The sequence below is a fragment of the Schistocerca gregaria genome, unplaced genomic scaffold (assembly GCF_023897955.1).
Source record: "Schistocerca gregaria isolate iqSchGreg1 unplaced genomic scaffold, iqSchGreg1.2 ptg000470l, whole genome shotgun sequence".
Taxonomy (NCBI): Eukaryota; Metazoa; Arthropoda; class Insecta; order Orthoptera; family Acrididae; genus Schistocerca; species Schistocerca gregaria.
The window spans coordinates 6,203,379-6,224,944 of NW_026061884.1; the positions used below are offsets into that span (position 1 = coordinate 6,203,379).

A 21,566-nucleotide genomic window follows, 5' to 3' on the forward strand; every position below is an offset into this window, starting at 1 on the left:
AATTAATATTAATCAATATAACAAAAAATATTTTAACCATATGGTCCTTTCGTACTAATATGGATTAACAATCTTAGGATAGAAACCGACCTGGCTCACGCCGGTCTGAACTCAGATCATGTAAGATTTTAAAGGTCGAACAGACCTAATCATTGGGCTCCTGCACCCAAAATTTTTCTTAATCCAACATCGAGGTCGCAATCTGCTTTGTCGATATTAGCTCTCAAAAACAATTACGCTGTTATCCCTAAGGTAATTTAATCTTATGATCATAAATTATGGATCAAAATAACAAACATAAATAAATGATATAATAATGAAGAGTTTATCTATTCTTCATGTCACCCCAACAAAACATCATCATTAAATATAGAAAGACAAACAAAAAACTATATAAAAGTAAAATGTCAAGCTCTATAGGGTCTTCTCGTCCTAAACAAGAATTTAAGCCTTTTGACTCAAAAGTTAAATTCAAAAATTTATTAAGAGACAGTTGATTTCTCGTCAAGCCATTCATTCCAGCCACTAATTAAGAGACTAATGATTATGCTACCTTTGCACGGTCAAAATACCGCGGCTCTTTAAAAATACGCTCAGTGAGCAGGCCAGACCTCAAAATATAAACAAGAGGACATGTTTTTGATAAACAGGCGGAAATCAATTTTGCCTAGTTCCTTATAATAAGTTCACAAGGTAAAAATTTCATACAAATAAATATACTAATTCTATCATTATTACAAAAATTTTAAAATTAAATTAATAATCTTAATAAAAAACCTAAAATATTTATAAAATCAAAATAAAAAATAATGAACTAAAACGTAATCTTAAAGATAGCTGGTTTAAAGCTTACTATTATATTTCTATAAAATAAATTATAGGTTATTAACTTCAAAGCTTATCCCTTAAAGAATAAATAAGTTAATATTTTTACTTAAAAAATTAAATAAAAACAAATAACTTTAAAAAATTAAATTTTTTCTTAAGAAACTAGATATCTTGGGAAACGATTAACATCTCATTTCTATAAATAATTTAATAATAATTATGATACATTAACTATAAATTATTTATAAATCAACCCAAATCGAGACAAGTAAAATAAATACTAAAATTTTGATAAACCCTGATACAAAAGGTACAATAAATAAAATCTACTTAAAAAAATTTAAAATAATATTTCATAAAACACTCACATTACCAATAAACTATAATTTAAAAAATCAATTCTATAAAATATACTAAGACAAAAATACAATAAAATTATTTATATTAAATAATTAAATGAACAAAAAATAAATATAATAAAATAAATAATCAAGATATCCTGATTTGCACAGAAAAATTTTCAGTGTAAATGAAACACTTTACTAATAAGTTATATCTTGAAACTCTTCCTAGATACACTTTCCAGTACATCTACTATGTTACGACTTATCTCATCTAAATTGAAGCTACTTTAAAATAAAATAGAATAATCAATAATGAGAGCGACGGGCGATGTGTACACATCTCAGAGCCAATATCAGTTAAATTAAATAAATTAAATTACTATCAAATCCACCTTCATTAACAGTATTTCACTATCAAATCCGTTATAAACAAAAATCTATTGTAACCCACCTCCTCTTAACTATAAGCCGCACCTTGACCTGAAATATTTTATAATTATAAATCTTGAGAATTATAACTCTAAAAAGATTCTCTGATAACGGAGATATACAAACAAATAAATTAAGTAGAGTAAATCGTGTATTATCAATCATGGGGTAGGTTCCTCTGAATGGAATGAGATACCGCCAAATTCTTTGGGTTTAAAGACCTTAACTAATAGTACCCTGGTAAATATAATTAACATTTAAAATAATAGGGTATCTAATCCTAGTTTATTATTTAAATTTCACAGATTCATAAAAAGGGCCACAAATAAATTTTAACATTTCACCTTACAAATTTATATTTCAACCCTAATAATATAAACAACTGTTTTAACCAATAATATTCACTTGTATCAATCGTATAACCGCGGCTGCTGGCACGAATTATGCCGATAATAAATCAATTGCTAAATCCAAAATCACTTGATAATTAAATCAAATTACTGCAAAAAGAACATTTAGTCTAACAAAACTTACATGTAATACAAAGAAAAAGTAAATAAACAAGCAAGAATAAAACTTTTAAAAATAAAAAATAAGAAAATTTTAAATCTATTAATTCAGGAAAAAATAAAAGATTCAAATATTTAAAGAAAAAAAAAGAAAAAAACCACAAACATTAACAAAAAAAAAGAAACGCCCCTATGTATGACCACAACAACTTCTCTATTATATATAATTAAAGATTAATATGGAACATGTATAGCAATAAATGTATTATATTCTTTCTTATTTAATCTTTCTTTTCACTAATAAATAAATAAAGATTAAATAATATAATAAATATATTTTATACAATTATGTAATTTAATATAATATGTTATTAATATGAATTCTTTTTTATATTAAGTTAACTTTCATATATATTAGTTAAATAATCTAATTATAGATAATTTACATAATTATATTATTATAATTAATATAATTATTTATATTAATTATAATATTTTATATTTAAATTAATAATTTTATTTATTATATCCAATTATAATAATATTAAATATTAAATTACATATTATTATATATATTATATTATAATAACCTATTTTAAGCTAAAAACATAAGTAGCTATAATCCTAGGTAAATAATTGCATTAAAATAATCAATTGATAATGGTAAGATGAACTTATAATACTTTAATTTCAATTAAATGTAATATATTAATATAAATTATTTATTATATATATATATATATAAAAAATAAAATGAGCAGGATAAATTAATCCTAATTAAACAAAATTATACATAAAAGAATTTCAAAAAAAAACTTTCGATTTATATATTAAATAAATGAAGTGCCTGATTAAAGGGTTACCTTGATAGGGTAAATAAAGTAAATAAAATTACCTTCATTAAAATTACTTAAGATAGAATTAAACTACCTCCTTTAGTATCAAAAACTAACATGCATCATACACCTTAATGTAAAAAGGTAAGCTAAACAAGCTAATGGGTTCATACCCCATTTATAGAGGTATCAATCCTCTCCTTTTTAATGACCAACAACTCTACAAAACTTCTCTTCCTATCAACATTAATGATAGGAACGATCCTGTCCATTTCATCAAATTCCTGATTTGGGGTTTGAATAGGACTTGAGATCAACTTACTTTCATTTATTCCGCTCCTAACAAGAAATAATAATATAATAATAAATGAATCATCAATTAAATATTTTATTGTCCAAGCAATAGCATCGACAATATTATTATTTTCAATTTTGCTGATTCAAATAAAATATCCCATGGGATGGGAAACAGAATTTATCCCATCAATAATAATTAGATCTAGACTATTAATAAAGATTGGAGCTGCACCTTTCCATTTCTGATTTCCAGAAGTTATAGGAGCATCAAGATGAAATAATTGTTTAACATTAATAACATGACAAAAAATCGCCCCAATTATGGTCTTATCTTATTGTATTCAATTAAGAACTTTTATTTGAACAATTATTATCTTAAGAATTATTATTGGGGCAATAGGAGGTTTAAATCAAACATCCTTACGACAACTTTTAGCATATTCATCAATCAGACATCTAGGTTGAATAATTAGATCATTAACAGTCAGAGAAAACATCTGAGAACTATACTTCATTATTTACTCACTATTAAGATTAATTATAGTTTTATTATTTAAGCAAATAAATTTATTTTTCATAAATCAAATTTATTCAGCCAGAAATATAAAAACCGAAATTAAATTCATAATATTCTTATCTTTATTATCTTTAGGTGGACTACCACCATTCCTTGGATTCTTACCAAAATGAATTGTAATACAATCATTAATAGAAAACAATATAACAACTATTATAACTATTATAGTTGTATTAACTAGAATTACACTCTACTACTATATACGTATTAGATTCTCAGCTCTAATTATATCATACACAGAAAATTCGTGATCTATAAAGATAAAGTCCCAAAAATCAAGAATCAATCTTCCTATAACAGTAATAATTTCAACAATAGGATTGATTTCAACATCAACCTTAATTTCATTATTCTAAGGACTTTAGACGTAGAATTTGACACTTATATAACACCAGAACAAGACCTAGAAAATGATGGATTCCGACTACTAGATGCAGATAACCGAACAATCCTACCAATAAATACAGAAGTACGAGTATTAACAAGAGCATCAGATGTTCTACACTCATGAGCAGTTCCTGCATTAGGGGTTAAAATTGATGCAACGCCAGGTCGGTTAAATCAAGGAACATTCACAATAAATCGACCTGGATTATTCTTTGGACAATGCTCAGAAATCTGTGGAGCAAACCACATATTTATACCAATTGTAATTGAAAGAACTTCAGTAAATTTATTTATTAAGTGATTATCTAAGATAATTTAAGTAGTTAGTTAAAATAAATAACATTAGAGTGTCAATCTAAAGTAACTAAAAAAAATTAGTACACCTTGAAATTCATCAGATGACTGAAAGTAAGTAATGGTCTCTTAAACCAAATAATAGTAAATTAACGACTACTTCTGATGGGGAAATTATATCCAAATCCCTCAAATATCCCCTCTTATATGATTCTCACTATTCATTATATTTTCAGCTACATTAATCTTGTTTAATCAAATAAACTTCTTCTCATTTAAACCTAACCTTATTAAAAGAGCAGAAAAAGGAACAATTGAAATAAAAATCTTAAATTGAAAATGATAACAAATCATTCTCAACATTTGACCCATCAACTAACATCTTTAATTTATCATTAAATTGAACTAGAACATTTCTAGGACTATTATTAATCCCATCACTATTTTGACTTACACCATCACGAATTAACATTATCTGAAATAAACTAAATTTAACCTTACATAATGAATTTAAAACACTTCTTGGACCAAAATCATTTAATGGAACAACATTCATTTTCATCTCAATTTTTATTATAATATTATTTAACAATTTCATAGGATTATTCCCTTATATTTTTACTAGAACAAGACATTTAGCATTAACATTTGCAATTGCCCTACCTATATGGCTAAGATTTATATTATTTGGATGAATTAACCATACTAATCATATATTTACACACCTTGTACCACAAGGTACACCGCCTGCATTAATATCATTTATAGTACTAATTGAAACAATTAGTAATGTTATTCGACCAGGTACATTAGCAGTACGGTTGGCAGCAAATATAATTGCAGGACACTTATTATTAACCTTATTAGGAAACACAGGACCATCTATAGCAATAAACTTAATCTCATTACTAATTATTGGACAAATACTTCTATTAATTCTAGAATCAGCAGTAGCAATAATTCAAGCCTATGTTTTCTCAATTCTAAGAACTCTATATTCTAGAGAAGTATATTAAACCTATGTTAACAACTCACTCAAACCACCCATTCCACTTAGTAGACTATAGACCTTGACCATTAACAGGAGCAATTGGAGCAATAGTCCTAGTATCAGGACTAGCAAAATGATTCCACCTATTTAATATTAACTTATTCATAACTGGATTTGGAATTACCCTACTAACTATAATTCAATGATGATGAGATGTAGTACGAGAAGGAACATATCAAGGATTACATACAGGATTTGTATCAATTGGATTACGATGAGGAATAATTTTATTTATTGCATCAGAGGTATTATTGTTCGTTTCTTTTTTTGAGCATTCTTTAGAAGAAGATTAGCACCAACAATTGAACTAGGAATACTATGACCTCCAATAGGAATTCAACCCTTTAGCCCTATACAAATTCCATTACTTAATACAGCTATTCTTTTAGCATCAGGAGTAACAGTAACATGAGCACATCATAGTTTAATGGAATCTAATCATACTCAAGCACTACAAGGATTATTCTTCACAGTGTTATTAGGACTATACTTTACAATACTTCAAGCATATGAATATTGAGAAGCACCTTTTACCATTGCAGATGCAGTTTATGGATCAACATTCTTTGTTGCAACAGGATTCCATGGTTTACACGTAATTATTGGAACAATATTTTTATCAACATGTCTACTTCGACACTCAATAAATCAATTTTCACCAAGACATCACTTTGGATTTGAAGCAGCAGCATGATACTGACACTTCGTAGACGTAGTATGATTATTCTTATATATCTCTATTTATTGATGAGGTAGATAATTGTTTTTCTAGTATAAATAGTACATTTGACTTCCAATCAGAAAGCTTGATATAAATCAAGAAAAACAATTCTAATTCTATCAACAAGAGTTTTCATTAGATTTATTATTCCAATAATTGTTATAATCCTGGCAACAACACTATCAAAAAAATTAATTAATGATCGAGAAAAAAGATCACCAGTTGAATGTGGGTTTGATCCAAAAAGATCAGCACGAATACCATTCTCAATACGATTCTTCCTAATCGCAGTAATCTTTTTAATTTTTGATGTAGAAATTGCACTAATTCTACCAATTGTAATTATTTTTAAAACTTCAGACATTATAATCTGAACAGTATCAACAATATTTTTTATTCTAGTTCTATTAGGAGGACTATACCATGAATGAAACCAAGGAGCATTACAATGAGCAGAATAAAGGGTTGTAGTTAAATATAACATTTGGGTTGCATTCAAAAAGTATTGATATTATCAATCAACCTTAAATAGAATAAGAAGCGAAATATTGCAGTCAGTTTCGACCTGGAAGATTGGTATGTACTACCCTTATTCTTATTAATTGAAGCCAAAAAGAGGCGTATTACTGTTAATAATATAATTGAACTATAATAGTTCCAATTAAGGAAATGTAAAGCCAATATGAAAGCTGCTAACTTTTTATATTAGCGGTTAAACTCCGTTAACATTTCTAAAATTTATATAGTTTAAATAAAACATTACATTTTCACTGTAAAAATAATATATCTATATTTATAAATACTTAAAAGTAAAAATACTTCCTTAACATCTTCAGTGTCACGCTCTAATTATAAGCTATTTAAGTAAACGAAAAACAATATTACCAAAATAAATATTCAAAAAATAAAAGTTAAAAGATAAATCTTGAAATTAGAATCATATCAACCTTGAATATAACCAATTAAATAAATAAATTATCTATATAAACCTTGACCACCAAGTAATTCACCTCAACCATAATCAAATGACTTAGATGAATAATAACCTATTTTTAAAGGAATATATCTAATAAACTTAGTTGAAAGAAAAGGTATAAATCATATAGAACCAGCAAATCTAACAAAAGAAAGTATACTTAAAGAAAATAAATTATGAGAAAAATCAAAATTAGAAATAAGATAACCTAAATAAGCACCTAAAATAACAACTGTAATAGTTAAAAACTTTAAATAATAAGGTAAAGCAATCACATGAGGAATAGGAAAAATTAATCAAGATAAAAGACTACCACCAAAAACAGCAACAAACAATAGACCAATTATTCCAAATGAAATATAATAACCCTTATCATCAAAAGAAAATCTAGAATAAAAATTATTATCACCAGATATTGAATAATAAAACAAACGAAAAGAATAAGAAGCAGTTAAACCAGTAGAAAAAAAATAAAGAAAAAAAATTAAACAATTAATTCATCTTAAACAAACCATCTCAAGAATTAAATCCTTTGAATAAAATCCCGCTAAAAAAGGTATTCCACACAAAGATAAACTAGAAACATTAAAACACACTGAAGTTAAAGGTATGAAATTAACAATTGATCCTATAAAACGAATATCCTGAGAATCCTTCAAATTATGAATTATTGAACCTGCACATATAAATAATAATGCCTTAAATAAAGCATGAGCCAATAAATGAAAAAATGCAAGCTTTGGATAACCTATAGCCAAAATTCTTATTATTAAACCAAGTTGCCTTAAAGTAGAAAGAGCAATAATCTTCTTTAAATCAAACTCAAAATTAGCGCCCAATCCAGCCATAAATATAGTTATACAACCAATTAAAAGTAAAAATCAACCACAATTATAAGTATCCAATATTGGTCTCAAACGAATTAATAAATAAACACCAGCAGTAACAAGAGTAGAAGAATGAACTAAAGCAGAAACAGGAGTAGGAGCTGCTATAGCAGCAGGAAGTCATGAAGAGAAAGGAATCTGAGCTCTCTTAGTTATAGCTGCTAAAACAATTAATATAGTAATGAGCTTTATTTCAAAAGAATTAGAAATAAAATCATAATAATAAATATAATTTCAACCACCAAAATTTAACATTCATGCAATAGAAATTAAAATAGCAACATCACCAATACGATTAGAAAGTGCAGTTAATATACCAGCACTATAAGATTTTACATTTTGATAATAAATAACTAAACAATAAGAAACTAAACCTAAACCATCTCAACCTAATAAAATTCTAATTAAATTAGGACTAATAATTAAAAAACCTATAGAAAGAATAAATATTAAAACAATAATAATAAAACGATTTATATTCTTTTCACCAGATATATAATCCTCTCTATAATAAATAACCAAAGAAGAAATATATATAACAAAAGATATAAAAATAAGAGATATTCAATCCAAAATTAAAGTTATAACAACTATAGAACCATTTAAATTGAAAAGCTCTCACTCAACAAAATCTCTATAATCAATTATTAAATAATAAATACCTAAAATAAAAATTATAGTTCTCGAAATAAACAAAGAAAAAAAACTCAAAGAACAAATAGAAAATAAATTCACGGCCTAAGATGAAAAACTTCATATCATTGATTCCACAAAACAATATTTTTAATTAAAATACCTAAGCAAACTAAACAAAGAAATATTCACCCTTTAAACAGAGAATATTTAAAGGCAATCAATGTAAAAGTAAAAGATGATATTCACGAAAATAACCAAGAGAACAAGTATAAACACCAGAATAATAATTCCCATGCTGAGAATAAGAATATATATACAAAGTATAAACAGCTCTAAAAAAAGATAAAAAAATCAAAGCAAAGAATCTAAAAGAAGATCAAGATATAATTCTATTTAATAATCTAATTTCACCTACCAAATTTAAAGAAGGAGGAGCAGCCATATTTGATGATCTTAAAAGAAATCATCATAAAGCCATTCTTGGCATCAAATTAATTATACCCTTGTTAATTAATAATCTTCGTCTACCTAAACGTTCATAAATAATATTAGATAAACAAAATAAACCAGAAGAACATAAACCATGACCAACCATTAGAGAAAGAGAACCTACACAACCTCATCAATTCATAGGCATCAATCCACCAATAACCATTCTTATATGAGCAACAGAAGAATATGCAATTAAAGACTTTAAATCAACCTGACGAAAACAAATAAATCTTACAATAACACCCCCAGATAAACCTAAAGACAATCAAAAATAATTAAACTTTAAACCCAAATAAGAAATAACCTTTATAACACGAAAAATACCATAACCACCTAACTTTAATAAAACACCAGCAAGAATTATTCTACCTGAAATAGGGGCCTCTACATGAGCCTTAGGAAGTCATAAATGAACCAAAAACATAGGTATCTTAACTAAAAAAGCCAAAATTATAAATACATAAAACATAAAATAATAAGAACCAAAATCAACCAATAAAGGAAAATATAAAGTATTAGAAAAATCATAAACCTTAAATAAAACTAATAATAAAGGTAATCTAGCAACCAAAGTATAAAAAATTAAATAAACACCAGCCTGCAAACGCTCAGGTTGATAACCCCAACCCAAAATTAAAAGTAAAGTAGGAACTAATCTAGCCTCAAAAAAAATATAAAAAGAAAGAAGACTTAATCTAGCAAATGAACAATAAAGCATAATTATTAAAATCAAAACCATAAAAACAAAAAAATTAGAATGATATGAACTTAAATAAACTGAACCTCTAGCAGTGATTATTAAAGAACAAATCCAAAAACTAAGTAAAATTAAACTAAAAGAAAAATAATCAATACCAAAATAATATCTAATTATATTCAAATCAGCATATGAATAAACACAAATTATAAAAACAAAACCCGACAGAAACATCAAAGAATGAACCAACCATCAACAATTATTTAATAAACAAAGAGGGATCAAAAAAAAGTTATAAATAAATACTTTAACATAAAGATAAACCAAAAGAATTAAAAAAATCATTACCATGAGAACGAATTATTGAAACTAAAATAGAAAGACCTAAAGCACCCTCACAAACAGAAAAAACTAAAATAATAACAGGAAAAAAATAATCATAATCAAACTCAATAAGAAAAACAATAACTAACATAAATAAAGAAAGAACAATATATTCCAATCTCAAAAGAACCATTAATAAATGTTTACGTTTAGAAGAAAAAACATAAACACCAGCAAAATAAATCAATAAAGAAGTAAAAATAGAGAATACAAACATTAGTTTTAATAGTTTAAAAAAAACGCCGGTCTTGTAAACCGGAAATAAGTCCAGCCCCCACTTTTAAAACTTCAGAGGTGGAAAAGCTTCCATCATCGGTCCCCAAAACCGGTATTTTAAATAAACTAACCCCTGAAATGATCAAAATAATAATTATATCATTATCAAATGTAATAAATATTAATTTTATTAAATTAAGACACCCAATATCAATAATGCTTTTTATTATCCTTCAAACCTTCCTAGTTGGATTAATAACAGGAACAATAATAGAAAGATATTGATTATCATATATTTTATTTTTAACATTTCTTGGTGGTATACTAGTATTATTTATTTAGATTACAAGACTTGCATCAAACGAAATATTTCAGCCTAAATCAATCACTATAATTATTACATTAATAATGTAAGTATTTATCATATTAATATTAATTATTCTAGATATATCTATATTTATAGACTTTTTCAAAAACACCGAAACTATAAATATTGATAATTCAATCAATTATCAAGAAATAACAATATCTTTAGAAAAATTATATAATAGACCAACATTCATTATTACAATAATAATAATAATTTATTTATTTTTAGCACTACTAGCAGTTGTTAAAATCACCAATATTAATCAGGGACCTATTCGTAAAATAAGATAATTACTAATGAATAAACCCTTACGATTAAGACATCCTTTAATTAAAATTATTAATAACTCTTTAATTGACTTACCTGCCCCAACAAATATTTCATTTTGATGAAATTTTGGATCCCTATTAGGGTTATGTTTGGTAATTCAAATCGTAACTGGACTATTTTTAGCTATACATTATACATCAAATATTGAAATAGCATTCAGTAGTGTAGTACACATCTGCCGAGACGTAAATAATGGTTGAATTATCCGAACCTTACACGCAAATGGAGCATCTATATTTTTTATTTGTATTTACTTACATGTAGGACGGGGAATTTACTATGGATCTTATATATATATATACATACCTGAATAATTGGTACAGTGATTTTATTTTTAGTTATAGCTACTGCATTTATAGGATATGTCTTACCCTGAGGCCAAATATCTTTTTGAGGTGCAACAGTAATTACTAATTTATTATCAGCAATCCCATACTTAGGAACAGATTTAGTCCAATGAGTATGAGGAGGATTCCCTGTTGATAATGCAACATTAAATCGATTCTTCACATTCCATTTTGTATTACCATTTATTATTGCTGCTATAGCAGCAATTCATTTATTTTTTCTTCACCAAACAGGATCTAATAATCCTCTTGGACTAAATGGAGATATTGAAAAAATTCCATTCCATCCATACTTTACCTTTAAGGATTCTATTACATTTGTAATAATAACATCATTATTAATTATACTATGTTTAATTAATCCTTACCTATTAGGAGATCCAGATAACTTTGTACCTGCCAACCCATTAGTAACACCAGTTCACATTCAACCAGAATGATATTTCCTATTTGCATATGCAATTCTACGATCTATCCCTAATAAGTTAGGAGGTGTTATTGCATTATTTTTATCAATTAGAATCTTAATAATTTTACCATTTTATAATAAAACACCTTTCCGAGGCATTCAATTTTACCCTATTAATCAAATTTTATTCTGAATTATAGTAGTTGTTGTATGCTTACTAACGTGAATTGGTAAACGACCTGTTGAAGAACCTTATATTATAACAGGTCAAATCTTAACAATTATTTACTTCACATATTTCTTAATTAATGTCCATGTCGCAAACGCATGAGATAAATTAATTAAGGAATAAAGTTAATTAGCTTAGGAAAAGCATATGTTTTGAAAACATAAAATTAGAAGTTTAACTCTTCCATTAACTTTTCTCAAAAAATTTCACTAAACAAATGAGATAAATAAAATCTTTAAACCAACAAAGAAAATAAAAAAATTCAAAGATAAAGGTAAAAAACTTTTTCAAGCTAAGTACATTAATTTATCATAACGGAACCGTGGTAATGTTCCACGAACCCAAATAAAACCAAAAGATATAATAGCAAGCTTAATAAAAAATATAAAAGAATAAAAATCACCGCCCAAAAAAATTAAAGCCAATAACATTCTTATGAAGACAATTCTAGTATATTCAGCTAAAAAAATTAAAGTAAAACCACCCGCACCATACTCAATATTAAATCCTGAAACTAACTCAGATTCCCTTTCAGGAAAATCAAAAGGAGTACGATTAGTTTCAGCTAAGCAAGAAGCAAAACAAGCTAAAGCTAAAGGAAAAGAAATAATAATAAATCAACAATAAAGCTGATAGTTTATAAAATCAAACATATTAAAACTACCAATTAAAATAATTAAAGACAATAAAATTAAAGCTAAACTAACTTCATAAGAAATTGTTTGAGCAACAGAACGAAGAGAACCTAATAATGAATAATTTGAATTAGAAGATCAACCAGCAATTATAACAGTATAAACACCTAATCTAGTACAACATAAAAAAAATAAAAATCCATAAGAAAAAGAACACATTTAAGTTAAATAAGGAAAAATTACTCAAACGGCTAAAGAAATCATTAAATTAAAAACAGGGGAAAAATAATAAAGTAGGTAATTAGATATAATAGGAATTGGCTGCTCCTTACAAATTAACTTAATAGCATCTCTAAATGGCTGAGGAATTCCAACAAAACCTACCTTATTTGGACCCTTTCGAATCTGAATATAACCTAAAACCTTACGCTCTAATAAAGTTAAAAAGGCAACACTAATTAAAACACAAATAACCAATAAAAGAAAATTCAAAATAAATATAAATAAATCATAAAGTATCAATACTATTTGTAGAAAAAATCTACATAAATGAATTCTAAATTCAACACATTAATCTGTCAAAATAGTAAATAAATTAATATTAATCAATATAACAAAAAATATTTTAACCATATGGTCCTTTCGTACTAATATGGATTAACAATCTTAGGATAGAAACCGACCTGGCTCACGCCGGTCTGAACTCAGATCATGTAAGAATTTAAAGGTCGAACAGACCTAATCATTGGGCTCCTGCACCCAAAATTTTTCTTAATCCAACATCGAGGTCGCAATCTGCTTTGTCGATATGAGCTCTCAAAAACAATTACGCTGTTATCCCTAAGGTAACTTAATCTTATGATCATAAATTATGGATCAAAATAACAAACATAAATAAATGATATAATAATGAGGAGTTTATCTATTCTTCATGTCACCCCAACAAAACATCATCATTAAATATAGAAAGACAAACAAAAAACTATATAAAAGTAAAATGTCAAGCTGTATAGGGTCTTCTCGTCCTAAAGAAGAATTTAAGCCTTTTGACTCAAAAGTTAAATTCAAAAATTTATTAAGAGACAGTTGATTTCTCGTCAAGCCATTCATTCCAGCCACTAATTAAGAGACTAATGATTATGCTACCTTTGCACGGTCAAAATACCGCGGCTCTTTAAAAATACGCTCAGTGAGCAGGCCAGACCTCAAAATATAAACAAGAGGACATGTTTTTGATAAACAGGCGGAAATCAATTTTGCCTAGTTCCTTGTAATAAGTTCACAAGGTAAAAATTTCATACAAATAAATACACTAATTCTATCATTATTACAAAAATTTTAAAATTAAATTAATAATCTTAATAAAAAACCTAAAATATTTATAAAATCAAAATAAAAAATAATGAACTAAAACGTAATCTTAAAGATAGCTGGTTTAAAGCTTACTATTATATTTCTATAAAATAAATTATAGGTTATTAACTTCAAAGCTTATCCCTTAAAGAATAAATAAGTTAATATTTTTACTTAAAAAATTAAATAAAAACAAATAACTTTAAAAAATTAAATTTTTTCTTAAGAAACTAGATATCTTGGGAAACGATTAACATCTCATTTCTATAAATAATTTAATAATAATTATGATACATTAACTATAAATTATTTATAAATCAACCCAAATCGAGACAAGTAAAATAAATACTAAAATTTTGATAAACCCTGATACAAAAGGTACAATAAATAAAATCTACTTAAAAAAATTTAAAATAATATTTCATAAAACACTTACATTACCAATAAACTATAATTTAAAAAATCAATTCTATAAAATATACTAAGACAAAAATACAATAAAATTATTTATATTAAATAATTAAATAAACAAAAAATAAATATAATAAAATAAGTAATCAAGATATCCTGATTTGCACAGAAAAATTTTCAGTGTAAATGAAACACTTTACTAATAAGTTATATCTTGAAACTCTTCCTAGATACACTTTCCAGTACATCTACTATGTTACGACTTATCTAAATTGAAGCTACTTTAAAATAAAATAGAATAATCAATAATGAGAGCGACGGGCGATGTGTACACATCTCAGAGCCAATATCAGTTAAATTACATAAATTAAATTACTATCAAATCCACCTTCATTAACAGTATTTCACTATCAAATCCGTTATAAACAAAAATCTATTGTAACCCACCTCCTCTTAACTATAAGCTGCACCTTGACCTGAAATATTTTATAATTATAAATCTTGAGAATTATAACTCTAAAAAGATTCTCTGATAACGGAGATATACAAACAAATAAATTAAGTAGAGTAAATCGTGTATTATCAATCATGGGGTAGGTTCCTCTGAATGGAATGAGATACCGCCAAATTCTTTGGGTTTAAAGACCTTAACTAATAGTACCCTGGTAAATATAATTAACATTTAAAATAATAGGGTATCTAATCCTAGTTTATTATTTAAATTTCACAGATTCATAAAAAGGGCCACAAATAAATTTTAACATTTCACCTTACAAATTTATATTTCAACCCTAATAATATAAACAACTGTTTTAACCAATAATATTCACTTGTATCAATCGTATAACCGCGGCTGCTGGCACGAATTATGCCGATACTAAATCAATTGCTAAATCCAAAATCACTTGATAATTAAATCAAATTACTGCAAAAAGAACATTTAGTCTAACAAAACTTACATATAATACAAAGAAAAAGTGAATAAACAAGCAAGAATAAAACTTTTAAAAATAAAAAATAAGAAAATTTTAAATCTATTAATTCAGGAAAAAATAAAAGATTCAAATATTTAAAGAAAAAAAAAGAAAAAAACCACAAACATTAACAAAAAAAAAAGAAACGCCCCTATGTATGACCACAACAACTTCTCTATTATATATAATTAAAGATTAATATGGAACATGTATAGCAATAAATGTAATATATTCTTTCTTATTTAATCTTTCTTTTCACTAATAAATAAAGAAAGATTAAATAATATAATAAATATATTTTATACAATTATGTAATTTAATATAATATGTTATTAATATGAATTCTTTTTTATATTAAGTTAACTTTCATATATATTAGTTAAATAATCTAATTATAGATAATTTACATAATTATATTATTATAATTAATATAATTATTTATATTAATTATAATATTTTATATTTAAATTAAAAATTTTATTTATTATATCCAATTATAATAATATTAAATATTAAATTACATATTATTATATATATTATATTATAATAACCTATTTTAAGCTAAAAACATAAGTAGCTATAATCCTAGGTAAATAATTGCATTAAAATAATCAATTGATAATGGTAAGATGAACTTATAATACTTTAATTTCAATTAAATGTAATATATTAATATAAATTATTTATTATATATATATATATATAAAAATAAAATGAGCAGGATAAATTAATCCTAATTAAACAAAATAATACATAAAAGAATTTCAAAAAAAAACTTTCGATTTATATATTAAATAAATGAAGTGCCTGATTAAAGGGTTACCTTGATAGGGTAAATAAAGTAAATAAAATTACCTTCATTAAAATTACATAAGATAGAATTAAACTACCTCCTTTAGTATCAAAAACTAACGTGCATCATACACCTTAATGTAAAAAGGTAAGCTAAACAAGCTAATGGGTTCATACCCCATTTATAGAGGTATCAATCCTCTCCTTTTTAATGACCAACAACTCTACAAAACTTCTCTTCCTATCAACATAATGATAGGAATGATCCTGTCCATTTCATCAAATTCCTGATTTGGGGTTTGAATAGGACTTGAGATCAACTTACTTTCATTTATTCCGCTCCTAACAAGAAATAAAAATATAATAATAAATGAATCATCAATTAAATATTTTATTGTCCAAGCAATAGCATCGACAATATTATTATTTTCAATTTTGCTGATTCAAATAAAATATCCCATGGGATGGGAAACAGAATTTATCCCACCAATAATAATTAGATCTAGACTATTATTAAAGATTGGAGCTGCACCTTTCCATTTCTGATTTCCAGAAGTTATAGGAGCATCAAGATGAAATAATTGTTTAACATTAATAACATGACAAAAAATCGCCCCAATAATGGTCTTATCTTATTGTATTCAATTAAGAACTTTTATTTGAACAATTATTATCTTAAGAATTATTATTGGGGCAATAGGAGGTTTAAATCAAACATCCTTACGACAACTTTTAGCATATTCATCAATCAGACATCTAGGTTGAATAATTAGATCATTAACAGTCAGAGAAAACATCTGAGAACTATACTTCATTATTTACTCACTATTAAGATTAATTATAGTTTTATTATTTAAGCAAATAAATTTATTTTTCATAAATCAAATTTATTCAGCCAGAAATATAAAAACCGAAATTAAATTCATAATATTCTTATCTTTATTATCTTTAGGTGGACTACCACCATTCCTTGGATTCTTACCAAAATGAATTGTAATACAATCATTAATAGAAAACAATATAACAACTATTATAACTATTATAGTTGTATTTACTACAATTACACTCTACTACTATATACGTATTAGATTCTCAGCTCTAATTATATCATACACAGAAAATTCTTGATCTATAAAGATAAAGTCCCAAAAATCAAGAATCATTCTTCCTATAACAGTAATAATTTCAACAATAGGATTGATTTCAACATCAACCTTAATTTCATTATACTAAGGACTTAAGTTAATCAAACTAATAACCTTCAAAGTTATAATTAAAATAATAATCTTTTAGGCCTTAGTAAAATTTTACACCTCTAGAATTGCAGTCTAGAATCATAATTGAATATAAGACCTAAATATGATAAGAGAGAAAACATCTCATAAGTAGATTTACAGTCTACCACCTAAAATTCAGCCGTCTTACCGCAAAAATGATTATTCTCAACAAACCATAAGGACATTGGTACTTTATACTTCATATTTGGAGCATGAGCAGGAATAGTAGGAACATCAATAAGAATACTTATTCGTGCTGAACTTGGCCAACCCGGATCTCTAATTGGGGATGACCAGATTTATAATGTTATTATTACAGCTCACGCATTCGTAATAATTTTCTTTATAGTAATACCTATTATAATTGGTGGATTTGGTAATTGACTTGTTCCACTAATAATTGGTGCACCAGATATAGCATTTCCACGAATAAATAATATAAGTTTTTGATTACTACCACCTTCACTAACCCTTCTTCTTACATCTTCTATAGTAGATAATGGTGCTGGTACAGGATGAACAGTTTACCCTCCTCTAGCAGGAGCTATTGCACACGGGGGTGCATCTGTAGATCTAGCTATTTTTTCACTGCACTTAGCAGGTGTATCATCTATTCTTGGTGCAGTGAATTTCATTACAACAGCAATTAATATACGATCAGAAAGTATAACTTTAGATCAAACACCTTTATTTGTATGATCTGTAGCTATTACAGCATTACTTCTCCTTCTTTCACTTCCAGTTTTAGCAGGAGCTATTACTATATTATTAACAGATCGAAATTTAAATACATCATTCTTTGACCTCGACGATACTCTGACTACCCAGACGCATATACATCATGAAACGTAGTATCAAGAATTGGGTCTACAATTTCTATTGTAGGAATCATTATATTCATTGTAATTATATGAGAAAGAATGATTACAAACCGAGCAATTATATTTAGAGCTAACATAAGAAGATCAACAGAATGACTACAAAATAACCCTCCTGCAGAACATAGTTACTCAGAATTACCATTAATCTCTAGATTCTAATATGGCAGATTAGTGCAGTAGATTTAAGCTCTACAAATAAAGGTTTGACCTTTTATTAGAAAATATTTATTAATGGCAACATGATCAAATTTATCTCTTCAAGATGGAGCTTCACCATTAATGGAGCAATTATCATTCTTTCATGATCATACTATGGTTGTATTATTATTAATTACAGTAATTGTAGGTTATGCCCTAAGTTATATATTATATATTGCCTATACTAACCGTAATATACTTCATGGACATTTAATTGAAACAATCTGAACAGCTTTACCAGCAATTACATTAATTTTTATTGCCCTTCCATCATTACGACTATTATATTTACTTGATGATTCAGTAGATGCAATAATTACAATTAAAACCATTGGACGACAATGATATTGAAGATATGAATATTCAGACTTCATAGACGTAGAATTTGACACTTATATAACACCAGAACATGCCCTAGAAAATGATGGATTCCGACTACTAGATGTAGATAACCGAACAATCCTACCAATAAATACAGAAGTACGAGTATTAACAAGAGCATCAGATGTTCTACACTCATGAGCAGTTCCTGCATTAGGGGTTAAAATTGATGCAACGCCAGGTCGGTTAAATCAAGGAACATTCACAATAAATCGACCTGGATTATTCTTTGGACAATGCTCAGAAATCTGTGGAGCAAACCACAGATTTATACCAATTGTAATTGAAAGAACTTCAGTAAATTTATTTATTAAGTGATTATCTAAGATAATTTAAGGAGTTAGTTAATATAAATAACATTAGAGTGTCAATCTAAAGTAACTAAAAAAAATTAGTACACCTTGAAATTCATCAGATGACTGAAAGTAAGTAATGGTCTCTTAAACCAAATAATAGTAAATTAACGACTACTTCTGATGCGGAAATTATATCCAAATCCATCAAATATCCCCTCTTATATGATTCTCACTATTCATTATATTTTCAGCTACATTAATCTTGTTTAATCAAATAAACTTCTTCTCATTTAAACCTAACCTTATTAAAAGAGCAGAAAAAGGAACAATTGAAATAAAAAACTTAAATTGAAAATGATAACAAATCTATTCTCAACATTTGACCCATCAACTAACATCTTTAATTTATCATTAAATTGAACTAGAACATTTCTAGGACTATTATTAATCCCATCACTATTTTGACTTACACCATCACGAATTAACATTATCTGAAATAAACTAAATTTAACCTTACATAATGAATTTAAAACACTTCTTGGACCAAAATCATTTAATGGAACAACATTCATTTTCATCTCAATTTTTATTATAATATTATTTAACAATTTCATAGGATTATTCCCTTATATTTTTACTAGAACAAGACATTTAGCATTAACATTTGCAATTGCCCTACCTATATGGCTAAGATTTATATTATTTGGATGAATTAACCATACTAATCATATATTTACACACCTTGTACCACAAGGTACACCGCCTGCATTAATATCATTTATAGTACTAATTGAAACAATTAGTAATGTTATTCGACCAGGTACATTAGCAGTACGGTTGGCAGCAAATATAATTGCAGGACACTTATTATTAACCTTATTAGGAAACACAGGACCATCTATAGCAATAAACTTAATCTCATTACTAATTATTGGACAAATACTTCTATTAATTCTAGAATCAGCAGTAGCAATAATTCAAGCCTATGTTTTCTCAATTCTAAGAACTCTATATTCTAGAGAAGTAAATTAAACCTATGTTAACAGCTCACTCAAACCACCCATTCCACTTAGTAGACTATAGACCTTGACCATTAACAGGAGCAATTGGAGCAATAGTCCTAGTATCAGGACTAGCAAAATGATTCCACCTATTTAATATTAACTTATTCATAATTGGATTTGGAATTACCCTACTAACTATAATTCAATGATGACGAGATGTAGTACGAGAAGGAACATATCAAGGATTACATACAGGATTTGTATCAATTGGATTACGATGAGGAATAATTTTATTTATGGCATCAGAGGTATTATTTTTCGTTTCTTTTTTTTGAGCATTCTTTAGAAGAAGATTAGCACCAACAATTGAACTAGGAATACTATGACCTCCAATAGGAATTCAACCCTTTAACCCTATACAAATTCCATTACTTAATACAGCTATTCTTTTAGCATCAGGAGTAACAGTAACATGAGCACATCATAGTTTAATGGAATCTAATCATACTCAAGCACTACAAGGATTATTCTTCACAGTGTTATTAGGACTATACTTTACAATACTTCAAGCATATGAATATTGCAAAGCACCTTTTACCATTGCAGATGCAGTTTATGGATCAACATTCTTTGTTGCAACAGGATTCCATGGTTTACACGTAATTATTGGAACAATCTTTTTATCAACATGTCTACTTCGACACTCAATAAATCAATTTTCACCAAGACATCACTTTGGATTTGAAGCAGCAGCATGATACTGACACTTCGTAGACGTAGTATGATTATTCTTATATATCTCTATTTATTGATGAGGTAGATAATTGTTTTTCTAGTATAAATAGTACATTTGACTTCCAATCAGAAAACTTGATATAAATCAAGAAAAACAATTCTAATTCTATCAACAAGAGTTTTCATTAGATTTATTATTCCAATAATTGTTATAATCCTGGCAACAACACTATCAAATAATTAATTAATGATCGAGAAAAAAGATCACCAGTTGAATGTGGGTTTGATCCAAAAAGATCAGCACGAATACCATTCTCAATACGATTCTTCCTAATCACAGTAATCTTTTTAATTTTTGATGTAGAAATTGCACTAATTCTACC

General features: G+C 26.5%; 3 long non-coding RNA genes across 3 annotated transcripts in view; 2 read left to right on the forward strand and 1 right to left on the reverse strand.

Moving 5' to 3' along the window:
- On the forward strand, positions 1-14,641 carry LOC126313200 (uncharacterized). Its single transcript, XR_007555073.1, has 2 exons — positions 1-693; positions 14,168-14,641. It is a non-coding gene; the product is annotated as an uncharacterized LOC126313200 (long non-coding RNA).
- The window catches only part of LOC126313204 (uncharacterized), a 16,167-nt gene continuing 8,069 nt past the window's right edge, over positions 13,469-21,566 (reverse strand). Inside the window, exon 2 of the long non-coding RNA XR_007555077.1 lies at positions 13,469-13,886. This is a non-coding gene — a long non-coding RNA (uncharacterized LOC126313204). The remainder of the gene's footprint in view (positions 13,887-21,566) is intronic.
- LOC126313208 (uncharacterized) overlaps positions 18,807-21,566 on the forward strand; it is a 16,104-nt gene continuing 13,344 nt past the window's right edge. Inside the window, exon 1 of the long non-coding RNA XR_007555080.1 lies at positions 18,807-18,915. This is a non-coding gene — a long non-coding RNA (uncharacterized LOC126313208). The remainder of the gene's footprint in view (positions 18,916-21,566) is intronic.